The following is a 7,146-nucleotide window of genomic DNA, read 5'->3' as shown; positions in this document are numbered from 1 at the left end:
TTAAAACTTAAGTTGAGTTCATGTTATCAACACTATAGATGCCGTGCTGTGGAATAAACGGTCAAGCCACGATCCCGAACCCCTCTGTGTCTGAATCCCCGCTTTCTACCACCACCCACGAACATACATAACACATACATATACATATTTTATAAATGAATAATAATAGTAATATTTAAATAAAACAAATTGTTATGGCGTCTCCAAATTTCATTCTCATGGTCAAAAGCCCAGTGAGGAGTGTTGTAGTTGTTGTTGTAAGTTCCCACATTCACCAGCTGGGGGCCCAGTTACATGATACATGTGACTGGGCCCCTTGACTGTTATATGTTATGGCTAATTCACACTACCACCAGGTAATTATACATCACATCTCAGATATTCCACGAATCCACAACTCGACAAACAACACTAACAAGCTTCTTTGAGTGCACGTCAAGTGTGAACAGAAGCTGTGTTTGTCTGAGTGTTTGACAGAAACAGGAACTCATTTTCTGCAGGGCATGATGGGTAATTATGAAGCCACATGATAACTTAGTTTCCTGTGAGCTTCTCAGATTCAACAGCTCTGGATTATTATTAATTCATTTTAATAAGTAACTAGTCATTGACACTGGTGTAGAGTAACCCTTACCATAACTCTTGAAAGAACTGAGTTTTAATGACAGATTGAGTGAAAGGTTTCCCAGCCGTGATGTCAGCGACCTCAGCGGTTGTTCAAGTCCCGTGTGTGTGTGTGTTTTCTGACGGGATGGACACATAATTCAGGGCAAGAGCGGCTCTGTAAAAATAAGCTGAGATCCCGCAGGTCCTTTAATGGATTCTGCAGATGTTTCTCCTCGGGAAGCTGAGGAACTGAGAAGCTCAGAGATATTATTGATCGCTGTCTAGTAATAACAGTGTGTTGAGTGTGTGTTGATTAGCCAGTATAAAGATGAGGTGAAACCCTTGGAGAAACATATCAATTCATCTATCTATTTGAAAAAAAGTTTACATTTATAAACATTTCAATCTTTATTGCAAACTTAAGGATAAGGCTGAAGATTTAATACGTACAGTACATAATTCAGTTATCGAAACAGGCATATCTGAAATTTGTAAAAGTTGTAATATCTTGTTGTGACTGCAAGGCACCAAAAATAATAACTTTTTTTGTTTGCAGTTGAGGTAAATGTGTAGCTGCCTTCAGCATTGTTTGGTGCTCAGAGTTTTACACACTTTTCTAGCAACGCTGGGTAAGTGTCAATGCTACAGAAAGACATTTTAAAAGAGTTTCTATTGAAAGATTATTTCCAGCTCAAAGTGGCGTGAAGTGTGCTCAGTATAATGGTTTAAGAGTTAATACAGAATTCATTATGTAATAATGTAATCGAGAACAAAAAAAGACAAACAACTCATTCTTAGAGACAAAAATTAGTCAAACAATTTAGAGTTTGGGTCACATGATTTGTTTCTGAAGCTGTAATGCCATCTAGTGGAAATCATCTGGACCTGCAGGAACTGAGCTTCGAGCTGTTGGCAAATAAAATAGACTGAGTTAACTAAAGTTAATTTATCAGGCAGTTTATTCATTCAGTCATTTGAACTTTTTTGCATTCTTTTACCTTAAGACAATCATATATTAAAGCGTTATTTTACCTTAAGACAATCATATATTAAAGCATTATTGTGTAATGTTCCTGTTTGAGCATGAAAAAATGAGTTTGAGTATGAAAGAACTTCACGCAGCCATCAGTAAACAACAGACCGTTCACCCGGAAGCTGCGTTTATTGTTGCGGGTGATTTTAATCATTCAAACTTAAAGTCAGTGCTACCGAAATTTCACCAGCATGTTTCCTGTCACACCAGAGGAAACAAAACCTTAGACCATGTTTACACAAACATGGCTGAAGCTTACGTCGCGACACCCCTCCCCCACTTGGGACAGTCAGATCACCTTTCTTTGTTCCTCACCCCCAAATATGCACCTCTGATCAATCGCGTGAAGCCATCAGTGAAGACCATCAAGGTGTGGCCTGCGGGGGCAGATTTCTCACTCCAGGAAAGGTTTCTACACACAGACTGGAGTATGTTTGCTTCTCAAGCCACCAGTGGCTCTCACACGGACATTGACTGCTACACCTCCTCTGTACTGGATTATATTAATACCACCATTGACAGTGTCACAACCCAGAAGCAGATCACCACATACCCAAATCAGAAGCCATGGATGAACAGGGAAGTGCGACTCCTATTGAAGACACGCAATACTGCCTTCAGATCAGGAGATGCACAAGCCTATAGCACATCCAGAGCAAATCTGAAAAGGGGCATCAAAGAGGCCAAGCACTGCTACAAGCTTAAGATAGAGGGACACTTTTCCAACGCTGACCCTCGGCGCATGTGGCAGGGCATTCAGGCCATCAGTGACTACAAACCCTCTCACTCCACCCCCGCAGCCACTGATGTCAACTTCCTGAACGAGCTAAATGACTTTTATGCTCGCTTTGAAAGAGACAACAGAGAAACTGCCACCAAGCTCAAATCCTCAGCTGACCACCCACCGATCACACTCTCCTCCACAGATGTCTGCAATGCACTGAGCAGGATCAGCGCGCACAAGGCTGCTGGACCAGACAACATCCCTGGACGCGTACTCAGGGCATGTGCGGAGCAGCTCGCTGGGGTTTTTACAGACATTTTCAACCTGTCTCTTGCCCAAGCAACTGTACCAACATGCTTTAAATGCACTTCCATTGTGCCAGTGCCAAAACACTCCAGCCCGAAGTGCCTTAACGACTACCGCCCTGTAGCACTCACACCCATCGTAATGAAGTGCTTTGAGCGGCTGGTCCTGGCACACCTAAAAGACTCTCTACCATCCACATTGGACTCACACCAGTTTGCCTACCGTAGCAATAGGAGCACAGAGGATGCAGTCTCCATGGCACTGCACTCTGTGCTCACACATCTGGACAATAAGAACACTTATGCACGCATGCTGTTTGTTGACTTCAGCTCAGCATTCAACACTGTCATCCCAACTAAGTTAATAGCCAAACTTGGAGACCTGGGCTTCAACACCTCCATGTGCAACTGGATTTTGGACTTCTTGACCAACAGACCCCAGAATGTTCGATCAGGCTCCAACTGCTCCACATCCATCACACTCAACACTGGTGTACCACAGGGCTGTGTGCTAAGCCCGTTCCTCTACTCCCTCTTCACCTCCGACTGCAAGCCTGTGTACGGATCTAATTCCATCGTCAAGTTTGCGGACGACACTACGGTGATTGGTCTCATCAGCAACAACGATGAGACTGCCTATAGGGAGGAGATCAAGCACCTGGCCACATGGTGCACCGAAAATAACCAGCTCCTCAACACCACCAAAACGAAGGAGCTCATCGTGGACTTCAGGAAAGTGTCAAGAGGCACACACGACACCATCCACATCAATGGAATGGCTGTTGAGCGTGTCTCCAGTTTCAAGTTCCTGGGGACCCACATCTCGGCGGACATGACCTGGACAACCAACACCTCCAGCCTGGTCAAGAAGGCTCACCAGCGCCTCTTCTTCCTGAGGACACTGAGGAAGAATCAGCTTTCCTCCACTATCCTGGTGAACTTCTATCGCTGTGCAATAGAAAGCATCCTGACCAACTGTGCTACAGTGTGGTATGGGAGCTGTTCTGTTGCAGAGCGCAAGGCACTGCAGCGGGTGGTGAAAACCGCCCAGCGCATCACTGGGACTCCACTACCTGCCATCGAGCACATCCAGAGGAAACGCTGTCTGCATCGAGCTCGCAGCATCCTTAAGGACTCCTCTCACCCAGCCCACAGACTGTTTTCTCTCCTGCCCTCCGGCAGGCGTTTCAGGTGCCTCCGGACCAGGACCAGCAGACTAAAGAACAGTTTTTTCCCCAGAGCTGTCTCTTTATTAAACTCTAACCCTCATTGATCCCACTCCCCTTATATACTGATTGACTCTCCTCTCCCTCCTCACACCTGCCTCCATTTTGTTATTTGCAATACTATAATGTTAATTTGCACTGCTGACTGTTATTACAGTAACAACTGTTTACATATGCATCTTGCACTACTACCTTGACTGGAATATGCTCATTTGCACTGCCGACTGTTTATTTACAGTACCGACTGTTATATATACATTGCAATATCGTACCTTAACTGTAATATGCAATTACTTTCCACTGCACTCACTCGGATAGCTTCTGTCCAAACTTTATTTGCACTACTTTAAATCCATTGTTATACTGCTCATTAGCCTAACTTATACATATATCTATTTGTAAAATTCTGTTTATAGTAATATCCATCTGTATATTATGCTCACATTCTGTTTATAGTAACAGCCATCTGTATATATATTCATAGTACATATCTATCTGTAAAATTATGTTTATAGTAACAGCCATCTGTATATTATATTCAGTACATATCTATCTGTAAACATTCTGTTTATAGTAATAGCCATCTGTATATTATTATATTCAGTACATATCTAGCTGTAAACTCTGTTCACAGTAAGAGTTATCTGTATATTATATTCATAGGACAATCTATCTGTAAATTTTTGTTTATAATAGTATTCAACTCTATATTTATTCAGTACATATCCATGTTCTGCACTTATGAACCACTGTATATCCTGCACTTGCTGCTATTGCACTTCTGGTTAGACCTAAACTGCATTTCGTTGCCTTGTACCTGTACTTGTGTAATGACAATAAAGTTGAATCTAATCTAATCTAATCTAAAAAATCACCACAATTGTCACTTTTTTCATTCATTATTAAAAATTCATTATCTGAAAAAGAGAAAAAAAACAAAACTCTAAACAAACCCAGCTGACACATTGATCTAATTATTCATCTATATGTATATATATGTTTGTTTGTTTGTTTATATATTTATAGCAACAGACAACTTACTTACTTGGGTAAAGGACAGATACTACGGGTCAAATATTATTCTACTTGAGTCTTTACAACTTCTATTTGTAATAAAGTACAGATAGTCAAAATGTGTACTTAAGAACAGTACTCAAGTAAATGTACTTTGTTACTGTCCACCTCTGGCAAAGCCCAACTAAGAGTGTCTTAAAACTTTGGATTGAACAGCTTTATCGGAGTGGATGTGGACTAACCTGAAGCGAGGCTGCGGGGGAGCTGGCGAGAGCTCATCTCCTTGTGAAACTTGTGCTGTGCGGAGCAGAGTTCGCAGAGGTATTTGGCCACTTTGGATTTTTCAGTCAGAAAGGTGTGCTTCTTTTTACTGGTGTTGCTCTCAATGACAAACTTACATCGCTGTGTTGATGAGAACAGAGGAGGAAGAATTATTATGTTGAACAACATCATCAGATTAAATCATACAGTAAACTTTAATACAGTTTAATTCATACAACTTAATAATTTATCAACATCATTTTTCAAAACAAATAAAAATGTTTTTTTTTGTTGTAAAAAATATTAAATTAAAAGTAACAGTAAAGACATTTATAAGGATACAGATTTCTATTTCAAATAAATGCTGTTCTTTTGAACAGTTTATTAATCAAAGAATCTTGAAAAAAAGTATCAAAAACAGTAAGCAGCAAAAACTATTTTAAACATTATTAAAAATAAGAACCATTATTATTAATCAAGCACCAATAATAACTGAGCAGCAAATCATCATATTAGAATGATTTCTGAAGGATCATGTGACACTGAAGACTGGAGTAATGACGCTGAAAATTCAGCTTTGATCACAGGAATAAATTACATTTGAACATATATTCACATAGAAAACAGTTATTTTAAATTGTAATAATATTTCACAATAGTAATGTTTTTACTGTGTTTTTAATCAAATAAATGGAGCCTTGTTGAGCAGAAGTGACTTTAAAACTATTTCTGTAAGGTTTTACAGGACTTTTGCATATTTTTTTTTACAAACACACAGGTGTATAAACAGCCCTGTCCTCAACCCCGTCCAACACTTTGGGATGAACTGGAACGGATACTGTGAGCCAGGTCTTCTCATCCAACATCAGTGCCTGACCTCACAAACGCTCTACTGGATGAACTCCCAAAAGTTCCCACAGAAACACTCCAAAATCTTATAAAAGCCTTCCCGGAAGAGATGTCGTAGCTGCGACTGCATATGAATGTCTTGAATGTAAATGTGATGTCATTACAGTCCCTGTTGGTGTAATGGTCGTGTGTCACAATACTTTTGTCCATATATAGTGTATCTATGGGTCCAGTATGCATGCGTCACATGACTAAACATGTGTCAGTTTTCACAGTCCACACTATAATGCAAAAATGTCACTTTCAAATTTGTCCACTTTGGAGAACGTCTTCAAAAATAAGTTTCCACTGGACAAACACACAGTGTCAGTGTGAATGGAAGGCAAAAATGTCGAGAAAAATGTGTTTTCAAGTGTATCCAGATTAGTGTAGTCGCAGCCTCAGATTTATGGGAATGTTGACCGTGTGAATGAATTCCCCCTTACAGGGAGCTTGATCTGAAGAAACCCATCTACCAGAAAACTGCCTGCTATGGACACTTCGGACGAGACGCATTCCCGTGGGAAAAGCCTAAGAAACTCGTCTTCTGATGTCGAAGAATTCCAAGTCTCCACATTCCTTTCAGTGACTAATGACTCTGATGGTTTTGTGCTAATGAACCTTTCAAGTGCTTCACTGTGATCAAGACTTTATAAATTATTTGATTTATAAAGACATGTTTTCATATTCAAGACAGTAAATTCAAATGGAGCCTCATTTATATGAATTAATAGAATTCAGTTAGTTCATGAATTATGTGCAAAATGTGATTTTTTTATAAATGTGAATTATAATAACTGAAGGAGTAAAACATAATTAAATAGTTATTACATAACTTTCCTGTATATCAAATCAATTAATAAACTCTTCTTTCATGTTTACCAGCACCAGTGTTTACTCATTTTAAAGAGTATTCAAAATATATTACCACTTATGTATTTGGTTTTATTAAAACAGTGCGGTTTTCGTCCAGGCCGTGGAACACTGGACCAGCTCTATACCCTCTACAGGGTTCTGGAGAATTCATGGGAGTTTGCCCAACCAGTCCACATGTGCTTTGTGGATTTGGAGAAGGCATTCGACTGTGTC

The 7,146-nt window shown here is 40.0% G+C and overlaps 1 long non-coding RNA gene across 1 annotated transcript; it reads left to right on the top strand.

Annotated features, from left to right (window-relative positions):
* Positions 1–265: 265 nt before the first annotated feature.
* LOC311285183 lies at positions 266–6,863 on the top strand. Its single transcript, XR_014626316.1, has 3 exons — positions 266–1,235; positions 5,125–5,229; positions 5,948–6,863. It is a non-coding gene; the product is annotated as an uncharacterized lncRNA (long non-coding RNA).
* The last annotated feature ends 283 nt before the right edge of the window (positions 6,864–7,146 follow it).

This window comes from Rutilus rutilus (genome assembly GCF_951802725.1).
Source record: "Rutilus rutilus genome assembly, chromosome: 25".
NCBI lineage: Eukaryota > Metazoa > Chordata > Actinopteri > Cypriniformes > Leuciscidae > Rutilus > Rutilus rutilus.
This window is presented reverse-complemented; position numbering and strand designations above follow the sequence as displayed.